This window comes from Uloborus diversus, chromosome 6, assembly GCF_026930045.1.
Source record: "Uloborus diversus isolate 005 chromosome 6, Udiv.v.3.1, whole genome shotgun sequence".
NCBI lineage: Eukaryota > Metazoa > Arthropoda > Arachnida > Araneae > Uloboridae > Uloborus > Uloborus diversus.
This window is the reverse complement of record NC_072736.1, coordinates 20,818,178-20,834,910: the sequence shown is the minus strand read 5'-3', so window position 1 is coordinate 20,834,910 and position 16,733 is coordinate 20,818,178.

The window sequence follows — 16,733 nt, the reverse complement described above, 5'->3', positions numbered from 1 at the left end:
TCGAGAGTTTTGGCGTTACAAGCGTTTTCTAGAATGCAGCACCGCGCCGAGTTGAAACCTTGAAACCCGGGTTGCCGTAAGAGAATTTACTTGTTGCATTCAGAAATTCGGATAGAATTTCAAATTTTATGAAAATTTGTCAAACGGTCAAGGCGCTACGTGCGTAACATACATCCAGAGACAAAGACTTTCATCTTTATAATTGGCAAAGATTTAGTCAACTGGAATACGTTGTTTTGCTATAAAGTGTTTCCAATGTGCACGGAAGTGTGCAGCATAAAGCAACCAGAGTTAATTAAGTTATTCTTAACAACATCAGTTAAGTTTTTTTTTTTTTTTTTTAATATTTTAGATAAGCAGTTGATCTTTAGTTTTACTCTATTTTTTGTTAGTTGTTATTTCTTGATAGCTTCAATTCCACTTTGATATGGCATCAAAGAGTAAAAAGTAACATGTTTAAAATTTCTTATTTGCTTGAATGAAAAAACCTTGGGAAATAAACTTTGATGTCATTTAAAAGATGGTCCAAAAGTTCTTGCATAAAAATTGAGTTTAAACATTGGAAATAATCTTTTTTTTTGTACATACAAAAGCTTTTTGAATGTTTAGCTTCTTTGGAAAATGTCATTCGAAGATACTAATCTAAATGAAAGTAAAAGCATTTGAAAGTTAGTCATCTGGACATTTTTCGCAGATGAGACTCTTAAAAACTTGTATAAACATTCTCCACTTTAGTTTCGAACTTCTTTTTAAAGATCAACTTAAAGGAGGATTCGTTCTTTTGTTTGGAAATGAATATCTTAAAATAGTATTTTTGTGACGCATTGAAGAAATAATATTTATTACTGCTATTTTTTCTCTGACAACCAAGAATTATGTGTCACTATGTGTTACTCTAATTTTCGAGAACATTTTTCCGGGGTGTTTATTTTAGCTCTTTTTGTAAATCAGGAGAACAAGAAATGGGGGAAGTGAGGCTATGAATGGAGATAAATTTATTTTTACGAATATAACATTTTACATAAGAGAAATCTATCCTTTTTTTGTTAAAGTAAAGTGGTTACGTTTGCTTATTTTGCAACAAAATAAAAGATTGGTTATCGAGTGTCACGTTAATGCAACATCAAAATAAAACCGTTTCTTAAAATATATGATTTAAAAACATTAATTTTATTTGTTTATCTCGTTTGCGTTTGACTTTTCTTTTCGTTTCTTTTACATCCCTTTCACGTAAGGAGGGGAACTTTTGTTAAATGTCAATATTTACCAAACTTCACTTTGTGTTTTCGTCTTATAATCACAAAATTTCACTGCTGTTACTCTTTATATTTACAACCAGAGCTTTTTGTTCTTATTTAAACAATTATTTCAATTTATCAATGTGGTAAAGTAAGGTACAAAAATTGTGTATGAAGCGCTCTGCATATATACAAAGTTTTAAGTTAGTCTCTAAAGACAGAGAACTCGAATTTTATTTCGTGATGTATATGAAATGCTTAAAAACAACTTTGAAAAAAACATAAAAGCATGAATTTTAAAAATGAATAAGTACTTCAAAACTTCTCTAGATTCGATACATTTATTTCAAGCGATGATATTTAATGAAAGATTTTTATAAATGATGTAATAGCAATCCTGGTAAAGAAAGAGACTGAGGGATTTTTCGCCTCTATTTTTCTCTATCCGGATTTAGCAAGAAAATGAGAAATAATTGTTGGTGAATTGTTGTTTACTATATGGGAAAATGAGTCACAGAGGATCGCAAACAGAATGCTGACGCGCTACAAGCGCACAAAGCTAGGTACTGACGGATGCATGATATGTCACATACTTACTACACAAAACTGATTTCACGCAGCATTTTTGCTTTGTAGGAAAGCTTACAGCTATTGCTGAAATTTGCTCTTGTACACATGTCACAACGAAAACGCAGCGATCTGTGAAATCTTGTCCGAATGGATCGCTATTACGGCTTCTGTGCGTTGCTGTTGCGACGCGTGTATGACAGCTGAAGGCCGTAAATTTCAAGAACCACTTTCCGCCGCTCTATAAAATTAAAATGTTGTGTGAACCAGGGGCGGCTCGTCGCTATGGGCAGAGTGGGCCCGGCCCACCCAAAAAATTGTAATTGATAAAATACATTATTAACAAAAATATCGTTTTGTGTTTCAGTTTAAAAAAAGTAAAAAGTAAGGCGCACAACAGATTTCAAACATCTAGCCCCCCCCCCCTCTCCGCATATCTCTAAACATAACCAGAAAGTTTTTAAATCCCATTAATTTTAGCGCTGTGCACAGTTTTGGGAGCTGCGGGCTCGCGTGAAGCTGCCCCCGAAACTAAGAGTCACGCCTCTGCCCTTAGCCAATCGCAATGACTGAATCAGAAACGAAAAACGGCGGGTGATAACACCCGAAGGAATTCATTGCAACTCAAGGGTGGGCAAAATTCGCCGAGCCCAAACGAAATCGTAGTTGTCTATAGCGGTTTGGAGGGAAGAGTCGAGGTCAGCGGAGAAGAGTCTAGCAACGTCGCTCACTAGAATAACATGTAAAAGGGCAGAGAATCGGCTGCCCCTGCCCATGTGTCAGGGAAAACCTTTTATCATACCGTTCCGCATATATATATATATATATATATATATATATATATATATATATATTTATATATATATATATATATATAAGGCATGGAGACTGCCGGTTTCATGAGATTCCGTACATTTGTTTTACAACGCATGCATAATTTTTTTAGTTATTTGTTTGTTTTTGGAGTTAGAGATGCTTATTCTCAAAATTTCTGTGTAAGGACTTTCTTTTCGAATAGTAGAGCAGCCCGGTGGTCTGACGCACCGGCAAAAAAAAAAAAAAAAAAAAAAGGCTGATCCTCAGATTTTTTTGGTCGTCCACGCAAAAAATAAAAAAAAGGAAAAGAAAGGAAACTCCACAATACCTAATGATAATATTATCCAACACTTGATCTTTTACGTCAGTTTTAAGATTAATTTTCATAATTTTCTATGATTACTCAGTAGCTTTTTAAAAAATTGTGTCCATTTTTTTGACCATAGTTACTTCTTGTCTTAACATTTAAATACTTGTGTAGCAGTTATTTAATAGAGTTTTATTTATATATTTACTTATTCATTTATTATTATTATTACTTTGTAAAAAATGAAGGGGGAAAAAACTTCAGCCGTTCGTATTTTTTTTTTTTTCATTAGTTTTTAACGGTTCGCGAACATTTTTTTTTACAAGTTAACAAGAAAACAGCACAAGTCCGCGTGAATTTTTTTGAAAAGCTTTTGCAGGCCCGCATGTCAAAAAAGGTCGAGAGACACTGTAGAAATTACATTACTGTTTTTCATCAGATCGCAGTTCTATTGGTACGTACCTTAGCTTTTTTTTCTATCATATACGATATATAGTTTTGACATTAATTAAAATATTTAAGATCCTTTCAAGCTAATGTGCCTATAACTAGTCGATTAAATATTTTGTTAAGGGTATATGTGTGACCGTAATTAATTTTTCAACCACGTTTACTCAAAATTATTATTTAATAATGATGATAAAACATAAGTTAAATTTGAAAGTCGATTAGTAAGAAATGCATCAATAGAAATATTATGTTTATTTCTTTTATTTCATTTACTTATTTTTGTTGTTGTTCAGACGGACCTTTAAGACGCTATTTGTCAGTTATCCATGTTTTAATTTTAAGGTTGGTTGAATTGTTATGTCAAGATGCGTATACTGTAATTAAAGTATTTTTTTTTAAATATTGTTGAATACCTTTTTATGCCTGTCCTGAAAATAATTTAATTCACCAAGCAAAACCATTTTTCACGGGGGTGTTTTTAGTGGTAAGGGGTCTTTCTCTTTTTGAGAGTCTGGTTCCTTAATGTTTGACGGTGTGCCACCCCTCTTGGAGGGAGGGGAATGGCACAGTTGATGAGATTAATATTTTTACTACAACATATTATTATTATTACTGCTGTTAATATTATTATCAATTCGATCGCTTAAGGGAAGCCGAGTGTTTCATTTAAAATATGCAGGGTGTTCCGTTTTAACCAATAAGACCTTCATTTTCGCAACTGTTTGTTCAAGGTGCATATTTCCCATTGCAGAAATGTTCAAAATCACATGCAGAGTTAAGATACTAAAAGTTTAAAGCGAAAAAAAAAAAAAAGAGTCAAAAAATAAAAAAGTTTACTTTTTATACTGACCCTAGGTCTCCTAACTTATATTTAGGGAAATAATCTCAATTGAAATATACTACTAACAGAAACAATTTGACATTTATGCGACCAAAACTCAAGGAGAAATTCGAGTTTAAAGTTTTAAGGGACCAGATAGAAATGAGATAGGAACTTATCGTTCTTTCAGAAGAATGATAGGTTGTCAAAGTTAAAAAACAAAGTATTTATGTTTTTTAATGCTATTCAAAAACAAATGCAAATTTTATGCTGTGATATGCGAAAACACTACAAAACATTAATCAATTTGAAAAACCAGTTTTGTACACAAAAATTTTAAGCCTTTTTAAACTGCTATATTTTCCCTCAAAAGGTGTTATTGACAGTGAGTGTGAAGTGGTGTAAGTCACGAAACGCTGCGTTTCATATCTGGGTGAACATTGGTCGTACTAATGTCAAACTTTTTGTGTTGGAATTAAATTTTAATGGTGATGACTTCCCTGAATATAAGTTGGAGAACCTAGGGCCCGTATAAAAAAATTGAATTTTGTATCATTTGACTCATTCTTATTTTTGCTTCAAACTTTCAATTCCTTAACCTTGCACCTGATTTTGAACTTTTTTGCAATTAGAAGTATGCATCTTGGACAAACAGTTGCAAAAAAGAAGGCCTTGTTAGTTAAAACGGAACACCCTGTATAATCTATGTACACACAAACTTGTTTTTGTGCGGTCTTTCTTTTTGTACAATTTTTTTGTGTGATTTTTTTTTCCCCGCGATATATGAAAATTTCAATCAGATTGGGACTCAATTGACGAAATTATTTATGAAACAGACAAAATGTTTTTTAAAATGAACGAAGTTATCTTTAAAACGAACAATTTGTTTTTATGAGGTTCTTATCCACCGCACAAAAACAGGTTTGGGAGTGGTAATCAAGTGGTATAATTTTGTAGGGCTATCTGAAGTTTGTATTAACTGATTTAAGTATCATTTTATGTTCCTCAGCATTAGTTTACTAACCATTGTTTTCATCATTTTATCTGTGTAAACATATAAGGGTCATTCTCCAGAAAACGTAACTTTTGAACGCAAATATTTTTCAATTTCGAAACCTTTTGTTTTCTTTTTTTTTTTCATTCTTACAAGAAAGTGTTACCTTCTAGAAATAACCATAAACAATGGCCCAGCTAAGTTTCAATTATTTTACTCATCAGTAAAAAAAATAAAAATCATAAATTTTCATATTATGACATACACTGTAAAAAATCTCGGAAAACTCTCTGAATATACAAAAAAGTTTTCCGTAATACACAGATTCGTACGCCCTCAGCAGTTTTCTGCTGTAATCAAAAACCTTTCCCGTTTAGCAAGAAAGTGAAAGTCGACGCATGCGCAGCTCACACGGCAATTTTATAGTCCAGCAGCAAATCCAAACTGAAACTTTCGAAAGCACGCAATGAAAACAAGTGCTGACTCATGTATGCGAAGTAACACTCATCAAGGGGATTAGTAGACGTTTTGTTCCTCGCATGAATTCACTGAAGATAATTTTAAAGTCTTATATTTTCTTGCTTATGTATCGTCATGAGATTGAATTTGAAGCTATGTCACTTATTTTTAAGTACGAAGTGCAAATTCTCGACGCATGCTCGCGGAAGGAATACAAACTGAAATTAAAAACCAAATAACTGCCGAGAGGACGCCATGTAAATTCGTTGCGTCGCATAACTTGTGTAGGTAATTTACTTTTTTCTTGGATACTTTTCTTCTTTTTACCAAATGGGTAATTTTTGTTGGCAGAATTTTATTCTGTCATAAAAATCACCTTTTTGGTGACCAAAGCCTGCAAAAGACCACCACCGACGAATAGGTAAGTCGCTTTGCAACTCTATTACTTTAAAGAGATTTAGTTCATATAAATCTCGTTAAAAAAAACTATTTTCCTCAGTATCATTTTTTCGTTGTGAACTATTGCAATTTGAAAATATTTTACATTACATAGAACACATATTTAAAGTGCAAGTGTGTCTAGTTTTATTCTGTAAAATTTATGAATTGATTATAAAAAACTTTAAATAAGTGTTATTGTGTACTTTGTTTTTATGTGTCAATCTCAGTTAATATTTGGCTGAACATTTATGTATCAAGCATTATGAATTAAATGTTATAATATGCAAATTGTCGGGTTTGATAGTTCGTCTTTAAGGTTGCATGTTTTCATTCTCTTGTAAACAGTGTAGCTAGATTGTATGAAGTAAAAAAAAAAAACTATCTCTTGTAATTAGGAACATAGTGCTTCAGTATTATCTAAATGGCGATATCTCTTTAAATATTTGCATTAGCGAAATGCTTTAAATTAGTTAAATGTGTATTAATTTCTTTAACAAATAGATACATATATGTATTTAAAAGTGTCTTCATTTTTTTCGTTTTACAAGCCTCAATTTTACCAAAAGCAAAAAAAAAAAAAAAAAAAAAAAGACTTAATAAAATAATTTTGTATTTTTACACCATATTAAAGTATTTGACTTATAATTTATATGATACTTTGATTTATAATGTATATGATAGTTATAATTTATATTATACATGAAATATTATTTATCTCAGCAGAGCTTCATTAGTACGATTTATTTTAGTTGCAATGTACCTGCCCTTAAGGGAAAGAAGCTGCAAATATAACAAACAAGAATTTTTTCTCAATAATATATTTTTGTATATATATGAAATACACAAGCAATGAATAGCAATGAGAAAAAGAAAATTAAAAGTAGCAATTATTAGATTAGCAATTGAAAGGTTGAATTCGGAGCTCATCAGCCGTGGAAGATTCGATAAATATGGTCAAAAGACCAAAAGATATTAAACTATTTACTAAATAGAGAGTTTTTAAGCTCTAACATATGCATTACATTGGGCCAAACGCACCATATGCTAAACTATATGCAATAAACAAGAGCTTGAACCTAAAATTAAAAGAAGGGTTTTTTTACCTTGGCTAAATTAAGAAACAAGTCCCTATAATTTGTCTTCCTCGGGACAGTACCTACTGCATGCATACTAGTTTAATGTAGGACAGTCAGGAGGAATGAGTCAGTGGCAAAAATGGAACAGCTGCATTTACATGCCAAAAAAAAGTAATATTATTTCATGTCATTGCTTTAAAAGTGATCATTTTTAAAAAACTATGTTATTAATATACAATGTACATATATGGGGAGAAGACGAGGGGCGTTCATCACGCAGACTGTGCCATTGACATTTTCAGGGGGTTGCTTTTTCAAGGGGGGGTGGGCGCTTCATAGCATTTTATGGGTGCACCATCACTCTTATGGTGGGGGGGGGGGGATTCTCGTATATATGAAATGGAATAATCATGTAATAGAGTTCAATGTTTTAATAAATAAAATATATAATGCATTTTGCGCACACTGTAAAAATAAAATCAGTAACCTATTTTGAATAAGTATTTATATTTGTGATGAGCTGGAAAAGGGCAAGAAGAGAAGAATCAACCCGAATGGTTCCAACAGGGGGACTTGGTGTCATATTTAAATTCATCAATTTCTCTGTTGGTACTTTTCGGTACACTTTGTTCGTCAGAGAAATTGACTTGAGGTGAACGAATTCCGGAACGCGAAGGGTAGGTAAGTCCTGTCAAATTTTATCCGAAGATAAAAGCTATCACGTTTGATACAAGATATGTTTTTAAGTTCTGCATTAAAAATACAATATGTTGATAGTTTTGTCTTGAAAATATTGAGAGAAAAACTGAAGTTTAAGATTGTTTAACAAACAATCCCCACTTTTCAGAAGGTACCCCCACTCCAATTGCCCGACGATTTTGTGATTAGGAATGAAACTATAGATTATTTCATAATTTTTCAAAAATTTATAACTGTGCATATGTTATGCTGTTAACCATGCTATTTGTCATTAGAAATTCAAAAAAAAAAAAAAAATCCACGAATGATTCTAAAATTGCTTGTATTATTGCTCTTAGATATGAAAGAATTGAAACTGATATGGTATGCAATACTATAATAAAGAAATATATATTTTAGAAAAAATCACGGAAAAAGGATTCCGAAATTCTCGGAAACGTTTTTGAAAATTGTTTGGAGAATTCCGAAATACTCGGAAACATTTTCGAAACTTTCATGAACCACAGCTGCACAGAATACTCAGAAACTTTTCTGGAAAATTACGGAAAGAGGATTCCGAAATACTCAGAAACGTTTCTGAAAATTACAGAAAGAGGATTCCGAAATACTCAGACACGTTTCTGAAAATTACAGAAAGAGGATTCCGAAATACTCAGACACGTTTCTGGACATTGCAGGAAGAGGATTCCGAAATACTCAGAAACGTTTTTGAAACTTTCATGAACCACAGCTGCACGATATACTCAGAAACGTTTCCGGATTTTTTTTACAGTGTACTATGTACCTATATGTTCACGTTACACAAATTGTGCTTAATAGATTACTGTGAGTATACCCTCAGGAAAATTGATGGGAACATCACTGCTTTTAATTAAACAAGTTATTAAGCAACAAAAAGTCACACAATGTGTATGACACGCCACGAAGGTGAGAATTCACATGTTGTGAACCAAAAAGTGTCCAAAAAAAATAAATAAATAAAAAAATTGTTGTCCGGTTTAAATAGATATATTTTTGATGACATTAAAAATCAACGTTAAATGAATTGTTCCCTAAAGTTTTTACTGTAAAAGCCGTGTGACAGAAAAGTTACACTTTTTGAAGAATGACCCATAAACATAACTGCGGGCCCACCCACTAAATTAAGGCACGAGCCGCCACTGGTGTGAACGCATCTGTGAGTGATAAGTATGTGATAGTTCGTGACTCCGTGATGTGTTCATGTAGTAAGGCAGTATTGCTTATGCGACCCTCTGTTCCTATATGCAATTTTTAGTCCTTGTAATATGGCTGACCCGATATGTCATTTCATCTATATTTTGTTTGAATCACCCTTTTGAAAGTAATGGACCATTTAATGGAAGTTTATACAAGTTCTAATTAACTTCACAGGAAAAATCAGGATTATCATTTTTCTGTTTTAGTTACTATTTTTTCAAACTGTTTTCAATAGAAGTAATAAAAGAGATTTCGCCAGTAATTGACCACTTACCTCCAGTATTTGACCAGTATCCGCCAGTAATTGACCTCTTTTTAACACAGTAAAAACTAAAATCGATGTTATTAAAATCCATCCGTATGTTTCTATGCATGTAATGTTCGCCTAAAGGTAGCTTCTAATTTTCTGTTTGGGGGAAGACGTTATCACAGATGTCACATGACCTAGATTATATTCATTGTTACTTTACAGCAGTGACATAAACATTTCAAACAATCGCCAAATGTCACCCAAGTAAACGATATTTAACAGTATCTCTCCAAATTTGGTTACGAAATAATTTGCCAAAAATGATGCTAACTTAGCGATCTCTTTAATTCCTCGCCAAGACCATCCAAACAGATGCCACGTTATTACTATGTGAGCCGCCGTAGGATCCGATTCTGGTCGTCATAAGTATTTGAATAATGCCTAAGTATTGAATAATCACTCTTAAATACCAACCACAATATAATATTTAATACTGTATGAAGGTGATTCATAAATATTTTCCCAATATATATACCTAGGCCTATACATATAGGCCTAGTGGCCTATCCGTTGAAGCAATTGACCCAAAATTTTAGATATGGGGTTTTGAAGGTATACATTCGAGATTATGTCAGTTTTAAACAATACAGTGACCAAGTACATTTAACGAAAGTCAAAATTTTGAAAACACAACAACCATTTTTGACTTGTGCAAACTGATTAGCGTATTGAAAAACCACAAATGGCGTTGGAACGAAGTGGCGTGAGACAAAATATTCTCCTTGAAAAATTCGAGTACCGACTTAAGAAAATCTTTTCTCTCTGTATTTTAAAGGTTTTTTCTTCAATAAATGATTGTGTCACGTGGTGCTTAGGAATGGGTTCTAATACTGTCTAACCATGTTAGTTAAAGTACCTTGAAAATCGTCACCTTTTATACTGTCACTTCAAACCAAAAAATGCTTACCAAAAGATGGCCTACAATCGCTTTGGTAAGTCTCCAATTTAAAACGAATTTCGGGGAACTGCTCCTCTGAACATCATCAAAGTACTTCTAAAACTATTTTAGGAGATCAATTTATAAAAACTACTGGCGAAGAGCCTCCCCCTTCCACATCTCTAACATCTTCGGATACCGTATAAAATTGTGTTTTAAAGCTTTCATTTTTAACGATTGCTATGGGATGGTCATTGACCCCCAATCCATTCCAGCAAAGTTGCTAAAATAGCTTACTGTTGCATGTTTGAAACTTCTTTTTTGAAAAACTTTCTGTGTGGGAAGAGCCTTACTAATGTCATCGGAGATCTTCTTCAACTGCGTTTTTAGAACTTCAATTTCCGAAAATTGCTTCGGACAAGTCCTTGAATCCCACACCCTCTACTTTCACTACCAAAGATGGGGCTCAATCGTACTTTTAAGAAAGACTTCCATTTCGGAGGATTTTTGGGGGAGAGGAACCCCCTGAACCTCTCCCACCACCCACATCATTGCAGATTTTTTTTTTTAAACATATTTTTAGAATTTCTTTTTTTTTCTTTTTTGGATTGCATATTTGGAATTTTACTATAGAAAAATTGCCGCAGAAGAGTACCTAAATCTTATTCCTTCTCATAACGCTTCTAAAGATGGTTTGCAATCGTGGTTTCAAGACAAACTGGGTATTTAATAATAATAATAGTAAAAAATCAAAGATTCAAATAAAACTTTCACTTATGAATGTTGAAATTTGACCTACTGAAAAACTTTATCATTTGACATTAACATGTGACCATTGACTCTCAAACATTACCAAGAAAACTTTTTTAAAGTATAAATATTTGAGTATAAGAAAACCAAAATGTATAAATGTGACCAAAAAAAAACATTAAATTCAGCATTTTTTGCTTAAATATTTACCTAAATAAACTCATATTTTTCATAAAAGCTACTATAACATATATATAAAAAATGGAGTTAAAAAAAGGCATTGAAAGTTATTTGTGAAATATATTCCATCAGTGCCATATACATATATTTTAACTTTTACCTGAGATGGAACACATTTCAGCAAAATTCTGCTTTGTTCAAACAGCAAAAATTCATGACTTTTTAAGTCAATGTTTTTCGTTGCTATTTCCCTGGAAACAAATCGAAGCGATGGTAATTTAATTTTATAAATTATATTCGCAAAGTTTGCTTTCAGAAAAAAAGAGCTCGAAATCTCACGTGGGTAGTAAAATGATTTTTCTTTAAATTTGTTTTTGAAATAGAATGTGTAGAAATATACACTTTGGTTTATATTTTAACTTAGAATTGCGTTTTAAATGAAGTGAAGTAAATGAAGAATTTTCAGTTTTACGTTCTCAATTGTCGTACTACTGTGCACAAAAATATGTTTGTAATGATATGAAGTCATCACAAATTTATTAAATTGTACACTGAAAACAGTATTGTAACAAAAGTTCGTTGTACTGAAATTTTGAATTGCTGTAATTTATTTTACAAGGCTAGTTTTTGCGTTTGAAGCAAAAATTTTTTAAGCACCACCGGACTAATGGTGAGAAGATAATCCTAGATGTAGTAGAGTGTTCTCTACCTAGATGGCTCAAGTAAAGACCTTCACAATCCAGCTGTGGAAGTGGCGTCAGTTTAGTTGATAACGTCTGATCGTAGTGTTGGTTTTCTCAGGTGTTTTTGCTTTCCGCCTGCGAACTCATTATGACAGATTTAAAAAGAACAAACTGTAAAATTGAAATTTTGCTTCCTGTATGAAAAGTCGGCAACGGAATAGCATACCAAATGCTTCAACAAGCTTTTAAGAACAATGCTATGAGCGGCATAAAAGTTTTCGAGTGATTTGGGTGCTTTAAACGTGGTAGCATAAATGTTGAAGATCATGCTCGCTCTGAGCGCCCTTCAACGTCTCGAAATGATGAAAATGTTGAAAAAATAAGCCAAAAAATCAACGAGATTCGTCGTTTTACGATTGACGAAACGTTAGAAGAAACAAGAATGGGTTGGAGCTCACGCGGGCGATCGGAAGAATGGTTCCTTCACCATGATAACGCTCCCGTACGCACAGCCTTCACTATTAACCGCTACTTGGCCTCTCAGGGGTGGCTAGTCGTTCCTCGACCCCCGTATTTGCCAGACCAAGCCCCCTGGGATCTTTTTCTGTTCCCGAAGATGAAAAAAACAATCTGCGTTTGATGAAGCGTTTCGATGATGTAGAGGCTGTAAAAACTGCTTCGCATAGGACACTGGACATGGTCACAGTTAAAAAGTTCCAGGGGAGCTTCTAACAGTGGAAAAATAAGAATTAACAAGTGTATTGCATCTAAGGGTGTTCACTTTGAAGGAGATTAAAGAAATTTTGTGAATAAACTAAAATATAAATATTTTAGAACAAAAATCCGGTTATTTTTCAGCCCCCCCCCCTCATACGTTATGTTTTTAATAAAAACAAGTTGTTTTTAATTGCTCATTTCTAAGTATATAATTTATTCACAAAGGAATATTTAAAAATGTAATCGATTTCCTATAAGTTAGAGTGATGCAGAATTTTGAATTAAAAAAAGAAAAAAAAAAAAAAAGAAAAAGGAAATTACGTTTTAGTTACACATAGGGAGATAATTATCAAAAGGGAAATAAACTAGTTATTTTTGAATCACATGCATGTTTCCGAAATACTGAATCTATTGTTCTACCAGAACAGGGAGGATCTAATAATAGCATTAAAGTTTTCAAACTAATTCCTTTTTAATGTCTGTTGGACATACTTAAATGTTATTAGTAATTTTTAACGCTTACTATTATAAACATATATCAAAGCATTATCAAAGTTTTGAAAATGGCTCTATATTTAGCAGATTAAAAGTTTTTTTTAATTCTTTTTACATTTTTGACAATTTACGTGTAATTAACGGATACACTACAAACAAACCTGCACAATTTGGAACACTTTGTTTCAGAAAAAGTGATCCTAATATGTGAATGTGCAGTGCACTATGCCGTGTTCTGAATATGCTCCGTCAGAAGAAAAATGTTTCAAAAGTGTTTCGATTGTGTGATGGATACTGAACCTCGTGTGCCAACACACGAGTCTAGAAAACAGTTGGTTCAGCAACACATTTGAAAGCGTATTTGGTCACATTATGGCACACTTGTGAAATCATTGCTTTCTTTGCTGCAACGAGGATGGCTAGATAAAGATTGGCTGGTTGTACTATATACTGTATGTATACACTATTTTAAAAAATGCTGTTATTTTTACTGCAAATTTTGTTACATTTTTTCAATCCCCTCACTCAAACTTAATTGAAAGACCTTTGTGCTACGAAATGTAACGTATTTCATCACGCTTGCCAAATTTTGCGAAGCAACGCAGAAAGTATTAGTAAACATTGACGTCGATTTCAGAATTTTCATCTAACTTTTTTGATCTGTTTTGGAGTATTTTAATGCAAGTTACTTATTTCCATTACTATTCATTACATTATGCTTGAGCATTTGAAAATTAGCACTCGCAGATCGTTGAGCTCCATATTTTGTGTACATTATGTGTTAACATTTGTACATTAAGCGCTTGTACATCTCTGAGCATTCACATTTTGTTTTAAATAAACTTTTATTCATGATACTGTTTAAGTTATAGAAGAATCTAAATAACTAAATTTAAAAATTATACAATTGTAATCCTGATGTTTAACCATCGGTTATGCTTGGAACAAGGATCCTTAACCTTTATTATTATTTGTTACATTTTATAAATTTATGAAATTTGAGTCTCACAATTTAAATTTAGCACAAATGCGTAGTAAAGTGAAAAAATGATGTTTGAATTTCCAATCTGAGCTTGAAATATATACAAAAAGTTATATCAGCTATCTTGATCTGATTTCTGAAACTACTAAAGCTTACACAGGCTTGTATAAATGTATATGTGTATCTCAGTATATGTATCGGGCATGGAATTGTTCTAAAATAGGGCTGGGAAACAAAAGATTTAAAACCACTAGTTTAGAAGATAATTCTGTAGAAGATAATTTACCTTTTTTTTTTGTCTTATTTAAATCTATTTTTCATATTTGCTGTTCGAAATGTTAATAAAAGAAATTATATTTTGAAAAATGACCATGTCCTATTCATAAAAAAATTTACAACTTGATGAACTAAAATTAAAATACACATGATGAAAATTTTGACGTAAAACGTGTTATTATTGGATAAGTAAAAAGTGCATTCTGTTGCAGTTATAAAGAAGTATTTCAATAACATACATATATTTCATGCAATATATTTAAACCGATATATAACGGCTCAGGGAGCCACAGACTGTGATACTCGGACAAACCTTTGGTTATCAATGAAAGTTTCAAAATTTGACGAAAAATATCACTAACAACATTAACCTACAATAAAAGTATCGTTAAATGTCCAATAATCTGCTAAATACGGATGTGGATTTACGATATCGCAACTTTTGGTATTGCGAGGGTCCCAAACTGCAATAAAGACCTAGAATGGGTTCTTAAATATGCCTAATAAATGATTAACATAGTTCTGTATTAGACAAAGGAGCTTATAAAAGTGCATTGCGATGGGTCCCCAAACGTGTAAATCCGCCGCTGATTCAGTACATTTAGGCTTTAAAAACACTCGAAAATCCCATGAAAATTTAAACGGTAAAAAAGCAATTAAACCACCAAACTCCATTAAATCCTTGTTGCCTTATTACAATATATTTTACAGTTTTGATACCATTAACTCTACATTTTGTTTATGCGTATCAGTGTAATTTTTGTAGGTAATAGTCTTTTACTAATTAAATCATGTCATGTATAGTAAAAACTTTCCTATAAAAATTGACTGCTGACACATAAGGAAAAACAGTTAAAAATTCATTTGCCATCATTTCTACGGTGTTTTAAATTATTACTATTATTACCCCCTTTTTTTGCTTATAAATTCTTTGGATATTTAACTTTTACGTAAATTTTACCTCATGAAAATGATTATAAAATTATGCAAGACGGCAAATCACGTTACAAAACAGCTCGTTGATTAAGATGATGATAGTGTAACGGATTCGGTGCGACTTCCACTTTCTTGAAATGAAGACACAGTTCTTGATAAAACACAGGAAATTTATTTACACTATGTACAGGAAAGATCTTCAACAACTGATAAATTATTCATCAGCAATTAAGCAATTATCACACAACACCGTAAACTCAACGTTTACACACGTATTTACTTCCAAATACGAAAACAACACAGCGAAATGCCTCGCAATAAACAGAGCAAAAATGCACTCAGTTCGAAATCTCAATCGAAACTAAACTGTTTATCCATCGCTAACGGCTTTTATACACCGAAAAGAATTTTCCACAACATTCTTACCTCTTCGCGAAATCCGTAGACCGTTATCAAATTTTATCAACGAACAAAAAGGAAATAGAGGGGTCGTATACTTTAGCCATATGAAAAAGGGGTTGTATATTCATTACGGGAAACTATTTACAGGTTACGTTCCTACAATAATTACTATGTACAGAATTTGTAACATTGCCCCCTTCCTAAGGACTGCACGTCCCGGGCAGTACAATCCCCAGAAAGGGTGCCAAACTTCTATCACAAGTTTACAAATATACACATTAATTAATAACTAACAGATACAGAAAACAAAATAATAACAAGAAATATTACTAAACATTAAAAGCAAAAATTATCTACAACTATTATGTTATCAACCATGGTTGTTTACGTAATACTCATGAACTATGGCCATAGTATGGGGCTAACCGATCATAATGTACAACCCTAGGTTTTGCATTAGGTGATTTTTGGATCCTCACTACGACGTCATTTAGTCGGTTAAGGACTTTGTAGGGTCCATCCCAATGCGACTGCAATTTGGGTGAAAGACCTTTCCGTCGGATGGGATTCCATAACCAAACCTTGGTCCCTTCGTTGAATTCATGTCCAGTAGACCTTGTGTCGTATCGGGTCTTCATCTTCTCCGCCGCGATGTTGATTCGCTCTCGTGCGAAGTTATGAACGTCTTCCAACCGGGCCTGGAGATCCTGGATGTACTCCTCAGGCGATGCAGGCGCATCCGGAGGACGACCGAAGACGAGATCACAAGGTAGCCGAAGCTCTCGTCCGAAGAGCATCTGAGATGGGGCATATCCGGTAGTCTCGTGGACAGCACTGCGATAGGCCAGCAGGAACAAAGGTAGCTTCTTGTCCCAATCCTGTTGATTTCTGGATACCATAAGCGAGAGATTATTTAGAATTGTGCGGTTAAATCGCTCCACCATGCCGTCCGATTGTGGGTGTAGTGGTGTTGTCCTAGTTTTCTCAATTCCGAAAATTTGACATAGGCCCTTAAACACAGCAGAGATTAAATTCCTCCC